Source organism: Vitis vinifera, chromosome 18 (assembly GCF_030704535.1).
Source record: "Vitis vinifera cultivar Pinot Noir 40024 chromosome 18, ASM3070453v1".
Taxonomy (NCBI): Eukaryota; Viridiplantae; Streptophyta; class Magnoliopsida; order Vitales; family Vitaceae; genus Vitis; species Vitis vinifera.
Window position 1 is genome coordinate 31746150 of NC_081822.1, and position 18978 is coordinate 31765127.

At 30.4% G+C, this 18978-nt stretch overlaps 1 long non-coding RNA gene and 1 pseudogene across 2 annotated transcripts; one reads left to right on the forward strand and one right to left on the reverse strand.

The window, feature by feature from the left end:
• Positions 1-1622: 1622 nt before the first annotated feature.
• On the reverse strand, positions 1623-6361 carry LOC104882746 (uncharacterized). 2 transcript variants are annotated; one of them, XR_788415.3, is made up of 4 exons: positions 6272-6361; positions 4245-4339; positions 3302-3399; positions 1623-1860 (listed from the first exon to the last, which is right to left on the reverse strand). It is a non-coding gene; the product is annotated as an uncharacterized LOC104882746 (long non-coding RNA). The 2 variants fall into 2 exon arrangements; XR_788414.3 differs by having other exon boundaries at positions 3302-3403.
• Positions 6362-14126: 7765 nt separating this feature from the next.
• LOC100244895 (tubulin beta-1 chain-like) lies at positions 14127-15873 on the forward strand (annotated as a pseudogene).
• Positions 15874-18978: the final 3105 nt, after the last annotated feature.

Here is an 18978-nt window from a genome sequence, read left to right on the forward strand (position 1 = left end):
AAACAACCCTTCTACACCAAAATCCCCATTTAGGGGGAGGAAAATATACAAGAATGTAATTTTTGGGTTCAAGAAGAGTTATCTCCTAAGTTTGAACCAAGTATTCATGTCAATCAACCTCGAGTTGAGCCATCCAGGCCACTTGAGTCTTCCAAGCCTTTACCTACTCTATCCACACCCACTCATACTCAACATGCAGGAGAAACTAAGTTGCGTATTTACCTAACAACCTTGAGAGGATGTAGAGTACCACACTTAACTTGAGTAGAACCAAGAATCCGATCTGAATCCAGAAAGTCCAAGTAAAATTCATGATACTCAAGTTAGTGATGCTCCTACCGATCTTGATATACCTATTGCTCTTAAGAAAGTTGTGAGGTTGTGTTCTTGGCACCTAATCTCTAACTTCATTTCTTCTGGTAGATAATCCCCATAGTATTATGCTTTTGTTACTAATCTATCAAATGTAGAGATCCCAAAGAGTATCCATGAAGCCCTACAACAACCTGAGTGGAGACAAGCAATTGGTGATGAAATCAAGGCTTTAAAGAAGAATGGAACATGGGAATTGTAGGATTTGCTCAAAGGAAAGCATCTGGTTGGTTGTAAATGGATTTTCACTATTAAGTTCAAATCAGATGGAAGCATAGAACGATATAAAGCTAGACTTGTTGCTAAGGGATTTGCTCAAAAGTATAGTATATACTATTAAGAGACATTTATTCGTGTAGCCAAACTTAATACCATAAGAGTACTATTGTCACTTGCAATCAATCTAGATTAGCCTTTTCAGCAATTGGATGTAAAAAAAATGTCTTTCTCAATGGAGACATGGAATATGAAGTCTACATGAAAATCTCTTCAAGATTTAAAAATAGTGTCAATACTAGAGAAGTCTACAAGGTTCGAAAGTCTTTATATGGACTTAAACAGTCTCTTAGAACATGGTTTGATGGGTTCATAAGGGCTATGAAGAATCATGGGTACACATAGGGACATGATGATCATACCTTGTTTATCAAACATTCAAATGATAGAAAGGTAGCCATTCTCATTGTCTATGTTGATGATAATATTGTGATAGGGATTTATATAGATGAAGTGAGAAGATTGAAGTGTTGGCTAGGGAGTTTGAAATTAAGGACCTAGGAACACTATAAGAACAAATGGCAATAATGACGCTTTTTAGGCGTCAATAAATGTATAAGATGACGCTTCTTGAAAGCGTCCTTGTCGCCCCTATCAAGGAATGGGTGTAGACAACCTTGTCGCTTCTAGAAAGCGTCATCTATAAAAGCACTTACATTGACGCTTATTCAAGTGTCATCTTTCCAAAAGCATGACATTCTTTAAGTGTCATTATTTCCACCAAATTTTCAATGTTAACACTTACACTAGCGCCAAGGAATGTCCAAAATATCATTTGTCTATTTTGACACTAAAAAAAGTGTCATCTTATGTGGATAATAATACTGAAAATCCCCTTATTGAAATGATATATTTTGTATGTCCTGTTATATATAATTTTGGCTGCATGATTTTTTATAAAGTACAAAACAATAACTTCAATATTAATAACTATATCTTCCAAAAGAAATTGAATAAATTTGGGAATAATATAATGATAAAGAACTAATGTCTACATAGTTAATTAATACGTAAATTTGTTAATGTATCAAAATATTTACAACAAGCATATTTTCCAACTTCAACATAAATCAAGTACACATGTACCAAAAAAAAGGTCTCTAAATTCCTTATCAAAAATAATATTACAAGAAGAAGAAGAAGCCAAAAGTATTTTTAGCCAAAGGTATTCCTGTTGGTTGCATATCCATTCTTGAACTTGATATCTTTTACCTATATACATTTAAAAAAAAACAATAGAAGAAACAAATTATGTTTAGTTAATATACATGCAATGAAAGTTAAATTTAAATCTATAAATGGTCCATGAAAGAAGTGCAAATGAGAATAACTTGGTATTTAATGAGATGTTATGCTTCAATGAAGATGAAAAATTGTTTAATTTGATACTTGTTTATAAAATATTAATAGACTTTTTAGTTTATTATTAAGTTAGAGGAAACAAGTTAGGCTTTCAATGGTATAAATTCTACAATATGGAATGTAATATAATATTTTCTTATCTATGTCTAACATAAGAAACTCATTTCTCATAAATAAATATATAAAAATACCAATAGGTATGGTTTATTATTAGTTTCAATCATAAATCATCATATCTAGTAATATAAGACATTTAATATTAACCATTTTCAAATGTCTTAATTTCTTCTTACAATTTTCCTATATTACCAAATTTAATTGACTAATAACATTCCATAAGGAAAAAAAGAGTATTAAACTAAAAATCAATAGAGTATAAAGAAAAAAAAAATGATGACAAATAGAATGAAGAAAGAGAAATCTTTTTCCTAGAAAATGCCATGTCAAATCAAAATGAGACCAAGGAAGGAAGATCATCTCTTTCCACATCCACTCTACCCCTATTTCTTTTACATTTTTAGTTTCTTTGTATTGAGAAATTTTGGACTCCTTATTTTCTCCAACATTGTTTGGTTTGTATTTATGATGGAAGGACCTCTATCATTTTGTGTAAATAACTTTCCTGTCTATCATACTCCTTTTGTTTCTCATAAAGGAAAAACTTGTTTCTCACCAAGGAAAAGGAAACACATGTGGTTCAACTATCTACTAAAATCAAATATTGATGGTTTTCTTAATGAATGGTTTATTGAATTTTTTTCATACTTAACTTAGTATTTAATAAGTGGGTACAGGAAAAGGAATCACATTCCCTTAGTTTAGAAGTTGGGAAAGCGTATGGCAGCCTTAGTGGTGACAATGGTGGTGGTAGAAAGGTGGTTGGAGATTGATTGTGTTGTGGGAATAAGGGTTTGATGTCATTCTTGAAGAAATATGTACAACAGAAAATTCAATGAAATCTAAATTATTACATATGGTAGCCTCCATAACAAAGAGCTAAACTATCATAAGAAAATGACCATAAATTTTAATGAACTAAAGCCTATACACAATGGGTGGAACCAATGATCCATAAATATGTGTTGATAGTGGATATCTTTCCCTTGAACTATAAGGAAACAAAGAGCTAAACTATCACAAGAAAACCATTATGCCAAGGGAACAAAAAAGAATGTGAAATATAAATTAACATATAGAAACTCGATTCCAAATATATATATATATATATTATCATGCATCATCTGATAGGTTGAAAAATTGAGACCTTGTGTTGAATTTAGAATATAACTACCTTGCCCAGATGAGTAATGAATTCACAATCATCAACTAGTTGCTTCTTCAGTATTGGCGAAATTTGGATGTTCATGAGCTTCTCCACTGGTATGGCTCCTTTCTCCAAACAATAAAGAAAACACAAACTTAGTTAAGGAAACCTCAAACTGCTTATGGAAAACCTGGCCAAATAAATTCTAATAAAGAGAAACTCATCAACTAAGAAGCACTTTCAAGTCTTATACATGACAAGTTAGCATAAATGTACTTGGTTCCACGCTGAGGGATTGAACAGAAAGTTAAGCTACAATGTGAAATAAGGTCAATGGAAACAACAAAGAGATATTTCTTGTAAGATCATTTTTCTCTAAATGAATTGAAAAGGCAAACTATCTCAAGCCTGCTAAGGATACTATACCAGGTGGAAAAAAATATCATGAATTAGGACAATGGAACCGAATAGAATTAAAAATCCCAGATGGTAAAACATCCACCAAAAGTATCATCCATGTAGGAAATGTTACTTTGCATCTTAAGAGAACTACATCTTTTTGCATTTTCTTTAAAAGATGATCTCTCTCATCTTGGAAGATCTTCCAGTTAGAAGCTAACAAATGCTAATACGTCTTAGGACTTTAGCCAATTGCATATCTTTTAAATCTAGGGCTAGGCTAAAAGTGTCCATAGGTGGACCAAATTAAATCCATTAATAGAAAACCTCCTACACATGCTAAGATAAGCAATCACCTATCAACAAGAAGGAAGAAAATAAAGGCATAAATTTCAAGACATCAAAATATTGTATAATGTAATTTTACATGCTACAACATACCATAAAATCCTGCAAACTTTTTGCCACTAGAACTAGGATAATGATCACCAACAGTACACACCCATATATACAAATACAAAAACTCAATCGTTCTATATTTGCTCTAGGCAATGACAATCCAAGAATGTACCTTAGCAACAGAGTCATTCTTCCACTTCTTACTTCTTGCAGCTGCACACGTTTTCCAGAATTAATAGATAAGAAGACCAATACAAAGCAAAACACCTAGATGATTGCAATCAACAACAAAAATTATTTTCAAATATAAATAAGATCAGACACAATGGAAGTGGTTCACCATGCCAATATGAAAAAAGGATGACAATGACTCTTTAATAGATAAAGTTGAGCATATTTATTTTAAAATTATGGAGAAAACATGATTTAATAAATAGGAAGATCATCTCTACTTGAATAATGACTGAAGACATAATTATAAATCTACCAAATCTTAATTGATCAATTACCACCCCCAAAACAACACTAATAATGGTGACAAATGAGCATCATGTCAAATTCAAATCTATTAAGGCAATTTTTAAAGCATGAGCTAACAACTTATTTGAATTTTGGTCTCCACATTTTAGTTAGGGGGTCCCAACAAGATGAATAAAGAATGATGAAAAAAAAAATTGCAAACATTCATAGATAAAAATAATCCATATAGTCAATTCTATTTTGCAATATCAATCTCTAATTCTCCTTTTTGCTAGTAACACCTTAAAAAACAAGCCCATTAAGCTTTCTAGAAGATATGATTCTTTTCCCATACCATGAATTTTTTCTATAACAAGCCAAATTTGTTGAAGGATGAAAAAAAAAGTACAACCTCCAAACTGAAAAGGAAAATGATAAAAAAAATAAATAGACTAAAATATAAAAGCCTGAGGGGTCAGAGAAGAGGTCAAGTAACATTTCAAGGTGAAATCAACCATTTTGGTTAGAATATTTGCTTCTAATTCAAACCCCAAGCTTTGATTCCCTGAGCAATAATAGATGAGTGAATACATATTTCTTAGAAGCTTTAACCATAACAGTTAGTCAGGATAGAATAGCAAAGACTATGTGACCATATTTATTTCTAGTTATACTTCCGCTGCAAAATTGTCATGTGTTCCCAGTGGTTCAACAATCAAAGAAAGCATCAAATTCCCGATATGGGCAAACATCAAAATCTTAGGGACAGTGGGATTAAGAGTTTAAGGTAGTGAATGGTTTTTTTTTTTTTTTTAACCACTATAACTTTAGAAACAGTATGGCTCTATACAGGAGCAGATGGTGGACTAGTGGTGTAAGTATATCTAGGTTAATCTTTGTTAAGTTTGGATTTCAGATCATTTGCAGCGTGTGATGGTTCTAATTTTATCTTTTTCATTTTGTATAAGAGATAAGAAATCCCAACTAGGTGTGTGTACTTAACTCTTATGCCATTTATTTATCTTCATGATGTATACTTAGTTATTATGCCATTTATTTATTTATATTTTGATTGGCATATCCCTTTTCCATTTATAGGAATCTTTAAGATAACCTCTTACTTAGGAGAAACTTTTTGTATTTGATTGATTTATACATTGATTTCTTCTTGCAACTTGTTAGACTGCCTCGAGTTCCAATTGTTGACAAAATATTGAAGAAGTATCTTGATTATAGAATAAAGAGGGATGGCATGTAAGTATATTTGCCATGGCTCCTGCCATTTTGAACTCTCTTCCAACTTCTAAAGGTGATCAAACAAAGTTGCAATGATACTGCCCGAGGTTTGATGGCAGTTATTTTTATTGATGTAGTAATATCAAGATAATTTGTGCCGGAATGTTTACTATAGTAGGAGGTAGTTCTTGTAATTTTCACACTAATATGGTTTGAATAGACAAGCATGCTTACCTATTCAATGATCAGTCTCAACTATGTACTTATTGCATAAATGATTGTTATGGCAATACAAGCAGTCTCTCTATATAGATGAGTAGTTCACATGTGAAATTTTTGAAAGCCAGTATCTTAAGATATGTAGTTATCAAAGACAAGTTCAAGAATATTGTAACTTTTGAATCCAAAAAAAAAAAAAAAAACTCACACACAATCTTGACAAGAACAAAAATAGTCAATGAGATGGGAAACCAGACATCTATTCAAAACTAGTAATAGACTTACATTCTCAAGTCCCAATGAGCCACATATATAAGCAACACCCCATACAAATAAAACAATTGCTTTCTCTTCCACCAAAAGTGCACTGTGTGCCTGACATAACCAACAACAACAAAGTCAAATAAGCTGTAATGTGGAATACATAAAATAAAATATCACAGTTAAAATTGCAAAAAATAAAGTTAACTAAAATCAACATATAAATAATAAAATAAAAAATAAATAAAGGATGTTAATTTACTTAATCCTTAAAAACTATGATAATCAGATGAGTAACAGAGCAGAGGCAGTGTTTGTGACAAAAAAAAAAAAAAAAAACTGCTAAATCACATCCCTTGTATGTTGTTATGATGTGTTTGAATTTTGGGTCCTCATCATCTTGTTCCTTCTCAATCATGTACTTTTGTTTCTTCTTTGTAAACTCGGACTAGTTGGATATATACTAGGATCTCCTCACATTTTTTACAACATTCAAGTGAATTCTAGTTAATTTTATGTGATAATTAAACTCATTTATGTTTTTTTTTTTAGATTTATTTTTTTATTTTTCTTTTGTTTGTATGAAACACTTGGAAATGTTTGAAAAAAAAAATTCTAAAGTTTGTGGGCCTACTTTTCAAAAGTAGTTAAATAGATATGACATATCAAAATATCTGGAAAAAATTAAAAAAACTCATCATTTTATTTGACAAAATATAAGTAATGAAGAAAATTAGAATGAGAAATGATTCAAACCATGAATGAATTTTTGAAGGAAAAAGCGTTCAATAAACACAATGATATACTTTAGGTATTATATATATATATATATATATATATATATATATATATATATATATATATATATATTAATCAAAATTTATTGAGAAACTTTTGTGGTCTTGATTAACACTTGTGAAAAACCAAAAAAAAAAAAAAAAAAATTCATCTCTGTAAAGAAAGGATTCACTCACAAAAAGACCATTTTTCCATGGACCTAAACAAAATCACAACAAAATTAGTTTAATGATTTGATGTATATAATAATAACAACAAGATCACTTTCATTTCACACATGCTAGTAACTTGAAAATTAATCAATTCACTTAAGACCCATGTGTAGGAAATCAAAATAATATAAATTATACCTAGATAGAGCACTAAAAAAAATTGATTTTTTTTAATATTTGTATTTTTTTTCATTGGTTTCTCATTTGTGCTTGCTTTTCTAATTTTTATTTTTTACATTCTGTGGTGGATATAGGGAAATACGCAAAACTGACAAATTACCTAGATAATGATGGCTGTATAAATGTTGTTTAATTTTCTTGTGTAAGAGGATTATCCAGAACAATAAGAATATGGGTGGTGGGTAGTGGGATGTGGGAGGACAACTAATCTCTTTGCGTTTATGTGAAAACAATATGTTAGAAGCACATGCAACCTTAGTTTGTTCTAGTCCAAAACACCCTTGTTCATTCGTTTTTCCTCTTTTGTTTTTATTTTTGTTTGCCTCTTCCCCGTGTAGTTGTTTAATCTGCTAAAAACATTGAGTTTTAACACACATAGTCAATAAGAAACACAATCATCCCAAAAATCATAAGAACACAAAAAAACCCTAAAATAAAATATGAAAACAGGACACATTGAGAGAAGAGGACTTACCACTCATAGATATGGGAATGCGACGGTATACATCAATGACACTGGTTCATAGTGGAAATTTTCTAGTGGTGACCACTTGTGAAATTATTGAAGTCAGATAAGGCTACTCCAAAGGGTTAGGGCATTTCAGTGGTGGGATTTGTAAATGAGGAATGGGTTATGGCTTCTTAGTGCTGGATTTCACCCTTGCATAAAGGGTTTCATAGTACGAAAAGGGTTTCTCCCAACTTGTGACATCGACAATTGACATGTAAGGACCAGATTCTCTAGAACGATATGCTATGAGTCTTTGGAAGCTTGTCATTCAATCAGCATTGTTCCTTTAGGTATGAGATTCAAGCTTCATTTTTCGGGTTTTTCGAGATATGAAAAATAGAGGGAATGTTTGGTGGTAACATATTGCAGAGAGAAAAAATTCCAAAGATAGCCATATATTTATAGGTAAAATTCAGTGGCACTTATAGAAGTGCCGAGGAAAAATAATACTAGTTAACAAAACGATGATACTTCCAATAAGCGTCATTGCATACAAGGTAAAAGAGAAAATAGTATATCAAACAATGATGCTTCCAATAAGTGTCATTGTGTACCATGCTAAAGGGATAATAGTATGTCAAACAATGACACTTTTAATAAGCGCCATAAAATAAAGCATATTATATCAAATAATGACGTTTTTTAAAAGTATCAAGAAATGAAGCGTCATTATTTTAAAATTTTGTAGTAGTGGAACTTTTAAATATGTCCTAGGTATGGAGGTAGCCGGCTTAAAAAAGGATATTGTTGTCTCTCAACGAAAGTATGTACATACTAAACTTACTAAAGGAAATAGAGATGGTAGGGTGCAAGCCTTCAAATACACCCATGGAATCAACCTATAAAGTCGAACTAATGATAAATAGTCCACTTGTTAACAAAGGGAGATATCAATGCCTTGTGGATAAACTTATTTACCTGTCACATACATGACTTGACATGCATAAGTTTTTCAATGAGTGTTGGAAGTCAATACATGAATAATCCGAACGAAAAGCATTTTGCAATTGTATACAAATTCACTACAAGAAAAATGGGAAACAATGATGCTTTATTTTATGACATTTTCTAAAAGCGTCATTATTGAAGGGTATATAATGACGCTTATAAGAAGTGTCATAGTTGTATTATTTACCTTGACACTTATTATAAGTGTCATTATTTGATGTGGTATTTTTCCTTATAATTGTGTATATAATGACGCTTAGAAGAAGTGTCATAGTTTTATTATTTACCTTGACACTTATTATAAGCATCATTATTTGATGGGTATGTAATCACGCTTCTAAGAAGTATCATAGTTGTATTGACTTTTAAAATTTTTGTTTTTAAGTTAACTTATAAAAATTTTGATATTAGAATTTTATTCTATAAATTAATTATGGTAAATTGACACTAATATTAATGACATAAAGTTGCTACATTAAGGTTTTTTTAAAAAAAATTGGATATAAATAAAATAAATCCTAATAAATTATTTTTTTTATTATTTGATATTAATTTTTTTTTAGTTTGTATCAATACAATCTATTTTCATAAACTATTTTTCATTTTTATTAAATTAGAAATTATCTTATATTTCATTTAAAAATAATTTGTTAATTTATGTGTGGACCACAAAAAAGTAGCCTATTTTGAGCACTTGTTCGGGCCTTGGGCCACATTTATTGGTTTTAACCCATTATTTGAGAAGGTTTTATAGTTAATGAATATAAATTTGAAATTATTTAACTAAAATGAAATAAATTAATATTTAAATTAATTTAATGATGATTAGACTCACAATAAAACTAAATGCAATAAGAATATTTATAAAAAATTTCTAATATTTATGGGAAATAAGCTCATTCTATTAAATTAGTTTTTTTTTTTTAAATATCAATATTCAAATTAAACCAACATCAACCTAAAATATCAAATAATTAAACTATATAAATTCATTATGAGTTCAATATATAAAAATTATTATTGGAAGATGAAATAAAGAATACTATTTTTAATTTATTGAAAAAGGACATGCGTGGTATTTTGGAATTTGTTATAAAGTCCTATAAAAAGATAAAAGGAAGGGATGGAAAGGCATATTTCATACTTCAACAAGCCTTTACCATTTTCTTTACTGAAAACCCTAAATTTTCACTCTCCATTGAAAACCCTAACTTTTGGAAGACAAGAAAGAAGGGAGAGAGCGACCGTTTTTAGAGAGAAAGAAGAGAAGAGAGAAAAATGCAGGTTTTTCTCATCATGCCCAGATTTTATCAAAGGTTCGATCCCGCTTCGTCCGTAGTCCGATCGAGTTGAAATTTGGAGGAGAGTTTCATGACTCATTTATCTTCAATCTGAACGGTGAAGATCGGATTTGGAGTTTCGTAAAGTCATTAGAAAGAAAGAGGAGAAGAGAGAAAGACCTGCGTTTTTTTCATCATGCCCAGATTTCATCAAATATCCGATCCCACTTCGTCCGTGGTCCGATCGAGTTGAAATTTGGAGGAGAGGTTCATGGCTCACGTATCTTCAATATGAATGGTGTAGATCGGATTTGGAGTTTCTAACAGTCATTAGAGAGAAAGAGGAGAAGAGAGAAAAACGCAGGTTTTTTCCATCATGCCCAGATTTTATCAAAGGTCCGATGTCGCTTTGTCCATGGTCTGATCAAGCTGAAATTTGGAGGAGAGGTTCACAACTCATTAATCTTCAATTTGAACGGTGAAGATTGGATTTAGAGTTTTGAAAAGTCATTTTTCAGCCAAAAATAAAACCTTTGTTTTGGCAGGCTTTTCTCTCTGGATTGGTTTGATCATTAGCTTTGATCGAGGTCAATTCGTGGTCCAATTGAGTTGCAATTTTAGGAGCACGTTCATGACACATTGATCTTCATTCTAACAATGGAGATTGGATTTGGAATTTGGAAAAATGGTATTTCAGTCCGAGAACAATGGTTATGTTTGGTGAGATCTCTCCATTATTCTAGATTTAATTTTGATTTATCTAGTGTTTATCTTGTAGCGATTTACTATTTTTGATATAAATCAAATTTGTCTACTTTTCATGTCACCTGCTTTGCTAACTAACAAATTAGAGCAGTTTAGATCTTAATTGGTTCAAATTATAGATATTCTCAATCAGTTGACAAATTGTAGATATATTGCATCCACCAAGTGTTCGATGCTTAGTCCATGAGAAGCCAAGTGCTTAAATCAATTGTTTAGCTTATTATTTTTATTATTAGTTTTATTATTTCTCCCCTTAAAGGCTTTCTTAAAGAGCTTGAGAAGTTCATGGGAGGTAATAAAGCCACTGAACTTTTGAGTTAGTTTGAAGTGCTTGATTCAAATCCATCACCATGATGACTTAGATCCTTATTCTATTCTTGTTAAAAAGAAAAACTTCCTTTTGACACTTTTTTAATCATATATTCTCATGATAAGTAAAAATAGTAATTCCATTAATATTTTATATTTTAATATTTTGCATAACCTACCATGCATGAATTACCTCATGTTTTATTGATTTCACAAGTTGGTTTGAGTTTTTGTGGTTTGATTTCATTTGATTCAAGTTGTACCTTGTTATTTTGGAGCTGGTTTTGGGAGTGAAAAATGGTGATTCGTTGAAGAGAAGAGAGACTGGGATTTTTCTTTTAGGGGAGTAGAAGTGTGAAGAAAGGGTGGGAATTTTCTAAGTAAGAGGAAACAAGAGAACAAGGGTTGTTCAATTAAAGATTTTTGATAGAGGGAGGGAAGAAAATTGAGGGAATGAGCTGTGAGAGAAGGAAAGTTGTTTTGGGTGCTAGGCAAAAGGCAAGAAGTGAGGGTTGTTCGGTTAGATATCTTTGATAAAAGGAGTGAAGAAAATGAGAGAAGGAGTTGTGAGAGAAAGAAAGATAGAGAGGAAGACATATGAAGACTGTTAATTTGTTAATGGAAAGATTGAGGGAAATGTTGAAAGAGGAAAAAAAGAAGGAAAGAAAATATAAGATTGTTTGGTTGTTCATGGAAAGCTTGAGGGAAATGGGAGAAAGAGGAAAAAGAGAAGGAAAAAAAATGTAAGATTGCTTGGTTGTCCACAGGAAAATTATTAAATTTAAGATGCATGCATATTTCCTACCTCTATTCAATGAAAATTGAGAGGAAAATCTTTAGACATTTTTTCTACTTTTTTCCTTAATATTTTTTTCTTACATTTTCCCATAATATATAAAATTTCCCTTTGAAACTTTATTTACGTTTTGTTCTTTGGATTATATATTTGATATTTTGTTTTTTAGGTAGAAGAATGATGAATAAAATATATTTTATTGGAGAAAATCAACTAATAATGCTCTTTACAGTTCAGTTCTTGGTAAATAACTCAAAACCCCATTTAGAAATGTATTTTTCTATTGCTCTTGAATCACCTAAATTAAAATAAAATAAAATAAAAAAAGAACTAGTGTTTCTTCTATTGTTTAATTTTCTCAAAATTTTCTACTTTTCATTTTATATTGGTTCTTGTGTTTTTTTTTTTCCTTTAAGATTTTTGTGAGAGTTTTAGTTTGAATTGCACTTTTTGGTTTTTGCATTTATAATTGAGAGATTTTTTATTCTCCTTGTATTTGTTTATAGGTTTCAAAGGAAATTGGTTGGCCAAAAGACAAGAAATCATAATGTTGAAGGAGGTAGTAATGCCGAAAACTATGAAGATTACATCAAAGTCATTTGGAGGATGATCTTATTTTTTATAGAATATAGATCTTAATAGTTGTTGCACTAATATTTATTCTTTTGTAGAATTAGAAATAGTTATTGAAATATTGTGATATAATTAACAAATTTGTATGTAATTATTGTATGTAAGTATGAAGTTACATTAATGGTTTGAATTGTATATCAATATTTGAAAATATTTTTATTAGTAAAATTTAGTTTAATTTTGGGGCTTTTTTAATTTTTATTTAATTATATAGGAAATCATTATTTTAATAATAGGATATAAAATAATGTGTCATTGATAAAATCTATTAAAGATGATATTTCTATAAATGTCAAGATTGCTTATTTCATAAAAATGATATCACTAGAAAATGTTTAAAGTTGACGCTTCTTACGAGTGTCATTGTCAACATTATCCAAAGATAATGCTTCTTTAAACGTCATTGAAAGTATTTATCAAAGATGGCGATTTCTAAAAGCGTCATTGTTGCCTAAGACATACAATGACAGAGCCGAAGAGGACGCTTTAGAGAAGCGTTATCTTTTACCTTTCTTGACGCTTAAAAAACGTCATTGTTTCCCATTTTTCTTGTAGTGAAATTCTTTAATATTTAAAGATGACACTAGGATAAGGTTTATTTTTTCTAGAACGGATTCAATAGGGAGATTGAAGTTTATTATAATGCAAACTAGGTAGGATATGTGAATGACCGAAGATCTACAATTGGCTATTGTACCTACGTTTAGGGAAATTTAGTAACTTGGAGTAGTAAAAAATAGTTAGTAGTAGCAAGAAGCAGTGTTAAGATAGAGTTCAAAGCCCTAACTCAAGGCATCTATGAAGGAATGTGGTTAAAAAGGTTTCTTGGAGAATTACGAATTGAAACTGAAAGTTTAATGTATATTTTCAATGATAATTAAGTAATAATTGGTATTGAAAAAAGAATTTAGTTCATGATAGAATTGAACATGTGGAACTTGATCTTCACTTCATCAAAGAAAAGGTCAAAAAAGGGATACTCGAGTTGACTAACACTTGAACAAGCCTCCAAGTTGATTATATCTTCACAAAGGCTTTTTTTCACGTGTCAAATTCGAAGATTTGAGTTGAGATTTGAGTTGAGAATGATTAATATCTAGTCCCCAACTCGGGAGTGCATGATTTCAAAATCAAAATTCTCTAGGATTTTAGAATAAAAATCCCTATTTTATAGGAATTAATTCACTAATTAATAAAGAGATAAAATTCCTTTTTCTTTTTTTCTTTTTTATTTATGTACATCTCTTATTCATGGGGATGGAGTTTTATTCTGAGATTTGATGGTAGTGTTGTACCCATTCTCTTCTATTTATTATTATGTTTCACGTGCCTGATCTGATATATATATAAAATCTAGCTTTGTCATGAGGGTGGCCATATTCATATATCACAATATTTTTTATGAAGCTAAAAAAATGTTGGAATCTCATTGACTGCCTTGGTAATAATGACAAAGGACAGGGGTAAGATACTCAGACGCATTAATTTCATTGAGGCGCCCTTCCCCTGAGTGCTTTGTATTAGGATAATCATTTCATAACCACTTGCATTGCACCAAAGTCTCTTACTCAGGCAGCCAAACATTTTTTTTTTCCAAAATGCAGCCCGAACACTTTTTATTCCAGACTCTCCTTTCTAGGCGGTCGTTTTTTATACAGTGAGGAGTCATATGATTTGGCATCACAAGTAATTTTTAGGGTTTTTAAAATATATTAAATACTTTTTTAAAAAAAAAAAAAAAAAAAACTTTTTTCTACCTTTGTGTTTAGTGTTTTCTTAGAGATATTTTTAACTTTCTTCTAAAGTGTTTTCCAAGTTTAATCAAATACTTCAGGGTTTGTTTTTTTTTTTTTTTTTGAGAAACATTTTTTTAAAACTTAGAAATAGTGTCTACTAAATTAACTGTCAATTAGACTCTTGCTCTTAATTAAGTTTGGGACAATGATCTTGATTTAGTCATACGTATCCTCACTTGATATTAAGAGTAGATTGTCCTTCAATGAAACGGGACCAACCTTTTGGGCTTTCTAAATAAAGGTGAGTATTAAATGGTTGTTGAAAGACAGACATTTGCTTATCTCAAAAATCAGGAAGGAATACCCTGATAGAATGATGCTCACATTCACTGTGTTCTCATCTCCAAAGGTCTCTGACACAGTCGTGGAGCCATATAATGCCACCCTCTCGATGCCACTAGTTGGTAGAGAATGCTGACGAATGAATGGTTATGGACAATGAAGCTCTGTATGATATTTGTTTCAGGACTCTCAAGCTAACCACTCCTAGTTTTGGTGATCCGAACCATTTGATTTCTGCAACCATGAGTAGGGTTACTTGCTGCCTCGGGTTCCCAGGTCAGCTCAATTCCGACCTCCGGAAACCTGCGGTGAACCCCATTCCTTTCCCCCCTCTACACTTCTTCATGGTTGGGCTTGCTCGTCTCGTCTCTCGTGGGTCTCAACAGTACCATGCACTAACAGTCCCCGCGCTCAGCCAGCAGATGTGGGATGCCAAGAACATGATGTGTGCTGCAGACCCACGACATGGCCGCTACCTCACTGCCTCAGCTATGTTTAAGGGCAAGATGAGCACCAAAGAAGTGGAGGAACAAATGATTAATGCCCAAAACAAGAACTCTCCTTACTTTGTGGAATGGATTCCAAACAATGAAAATCAAACAGTCTCTGGAAATGAAGGAACCGGTACGGCGGGCACGGCTGGACCAAGAAAGGGCAGTTTTGAAAGAAAAAAAAAAGATTTATGGTGTTCCTGGAACTAATAACAAGCCCAATAGTTATAAAGAGGCGTCAATGTTTGAAATTCGGAATATACTGATGGAAAAGGCACGGAAAGAAATTCGCAATAAACTTTCAGAATGGAGCTCAGCAGCTCCAGCCCAGGCTGGGAAGAAAGAAAAAGAGAAAGTGAAACCAAAAGAGAAAAAAAAAACAAAAAGGTTCAATGAATGGTGATGGTCCTGATCCAAGTAAAAATTCCAAGAAAAAAACCAAACTAAGAAGCTTTCTCCTGGCATTTCAGTTGATGGTACAGATAGCGAGGCCCATACACCTATGGCAATCAGTGTTCCAGATTCTGATTTTCATGATTTTGATTTGAACCAAACTAAAAGTTCTTTTGGAGATAATCAGGTCTGGTCGGCATACGAAGATGATGATGGGATGCCTCGGTTCTAGGCACTGATTCAAAAAGTGATCTCTTCGAATCCGTTTAAGATGAAGATCAGTTGGCTTAAACCCTAAAAGCAACAGCGAATTTGGTCCAGGAGATTGAATAGGCTGGTTGAATGGATAATGGGGTGGGTTCACTATGGAGCCTCCTTGAGAAATATCCAACACAAGGAAACAGCAAATTAGGACCTTTTTGTCTTATTCAAAAGGGTCAGACGGCTGGAACACAGGTGCTATTGAGTTAAATGTTGCCATTGGGCAAGGAATCGAGACCACCAGCATCCACAGAGCAAACAACAATTGCACCGTGGCCCCACGTGCGCATGGCCATGCATGGCGACCTTTGGCGTCCAATCCCAGCGACCACATGTCATCCTCTTATTTCTTCTTTCTTTTGATGTCAAAATTTAATTTCCCAATTTTCAATTTTTAAATTTATTTTTCAAAACTTCAATTTTCAAAACTCTAATTTTAAAATTTTTTTTTTCTGAAAAAAAACACTTCAAATTTCAAATTTAATTTTCAAAAACTTCATTTTTTAAATAATTTTTAAAACTCTAGTTTTCAAATTTAATTTTCAAAACTCTCATTTTCAAATAATTTTTCAAAATTCCAATTTTTAAATTTAATTTTCAAGATTTCAATTTTCAAATAATTTTCAAAACTCTAGTTTTTTTTCAAATAATTTTAATTCTACTCCATTTTTAAAATATTTTTAATTCTACAACTTTTCATCATTCATTAAGAATTTAGGTCACCAAAAATATCGAATTTAATAAATTTGCTATCATTCTTCTTCTAGCATGCACTTTTACAAATTTTCTTTGATTTTTATTTTTTTTTCTTTTCGTTTTTTTCTCTTTTTTATATATAAAAATGAATAAATTTTCATAATTCCAAAATTAATGGAATTTATGGGAATTAATTCATAATAAAATAAATTGGTAAATTGGGCTTTGGTGGGGCCTACATATGAGTTTTCTCTTCTAATTGTCAACTATTATACTTAATGAATATTTTTTGATCTTTGTTCTACTCTTTGACATGCATGTGCTAATTTTATCATTATGAACTAACCTTGTTTCCATGATAGCATGTTCTTATTTGCTATTAAGGTATGCTTTCACTCATACTTCATTTATTTATTCATTCTTATACTCGATTTGTTTTATTATTTTATCATTTCATTGGTATCCATTGATTTCCTTAGCAATTGTCACACTTGCATCACCTTATTTAATAGAGACCCGTTTTTAGAGACTTAGAAGGGTGCTACAACTCACCATCATACATTTCCAATAAATAACCTAACCCCCGGACCTAGACTTGATTTTTCACAAATCTATTTTTTCTTTCTTTAAGAGTCACACTTAAAGTTTTCTTTCTAATTTTGTTTTTCCTTAAAAAAAAAATAAAACAAAAATAAGTGGCGAGTCCAAGTATTTTTTAAAAAATAAAATTTTTCACAAATAAAAAATGAGTTCGTCATCGAGTGGGAATGCATCGTGCAAAAATGTAGGGTCCACATCTTTAATTTTATTTTTATTTTATAATAGAATCCAAAGTTTTGTAATACTTAAATGGCAGAAAGAGAGCAATCAAGTTTCATGTGCTAGTATTTTTTATTTTTTTTTAGTATTTCTTGTTTGGATTGAAACAAAATCAAGGATATCATACAAAATTATAATAAACTTTTAAATCTTTTACTACTTTCAAATAGATTAGTGTATATTATATTATACATAATGTTAAATCATAGATGCTTCAAATAATTAAGAAGGATAACTAATTATCTTTCTATTAAAATAAATAAATGATGTCATTAATTGTTGCAAACTAATTTACATTATGGGATGATGAGTTGGTTGGTCATTCTATCATCTTCAAAATTATCCTGGATAATAAAAGTAGTTCTATAATTAATGATTAAATAAAAACATTTCTTTTTCATTTTTTTTTAAAGGTGGTTATGAAACCAAATGCTTGTACATATTATGTTCTTTTCTTTTAATATTACATTTGTCATTTTTTTTTCATTTATGTACTAAATTTTTTAAAGATGACTTCCTTATTTAATAAGAGAAGTAAGTGTCTCAATTAGAGTTTATAATACCGCTTGACTTTTTATTATAGAAAGATGAATAATTTAATCATAAAACAAAAGCAAGTGTGGAAAATTGTAGTAATTCCAATATAAAATGTAGGAGCTCTTAGAAATTTATCTTTAAAAAAAAAAATTTTAAAAATCAATTCTTATACAAAATCAGATATTAAATTTTTTTTTTACTATCTCAATTTTTAAAAATCTTGAAAGTAATTTTTAAAAATATAAAATTTATATTCCATGCAAGTTATTGGATTTCATATATAAATTACTATTATTTTCTCTTTTAGAAAACATGAAATTAGTAAGCCGGAGGGCACTTAGACACATATACATTAAAGTATCCACATTTTTTATTTATGAAAAATTAAAGAAAATGAACATGTCTAACTTTTCATTTTTTATAAGATGAAAATGACTACACTCCAATATGTTAATATTCATGTCATATTTTAGTCATGTTATCATGTTACATCAAAATTGTCATCCTGATATTTTTTTTATAAATTTAATAATATGGTACATAAATTTTGTAGAACGAAAAGTTTATAAGCTAGTCTCGCTAAATATATACCTATAAAAAATATTTTAAAACAAGTGTATAAAAAATGGTCATCAAATAAAATAATGTTTGGATTTAACAAAATAACTTTGGGATTTTAGGTTTAAGAAATTTTAAACTAGGGCTGTCAAAGATAGGATTTAATGATATTGGTTGGGATTATGGTAATTCTTTTTTTTATATATATAGTATTTGAATTATGACTGACTACATCTATAATTATAATTAAATATTGAATATATCTCTTTTCATAAGGCACTATGAAATAATTTGTAACATAATTGAAGCACAATAAAAAAAAAATTTAAGCTACTTTGGTCACTATGCATATGATCTTAATAGATAAATGAGGATAATTTATCAATGTCTCAAAGTCATTCTTGAAAGTACTTGTAGATAATTTCAAATCAATAAAATTATCCATGCCTGAAAACATACAAATTAA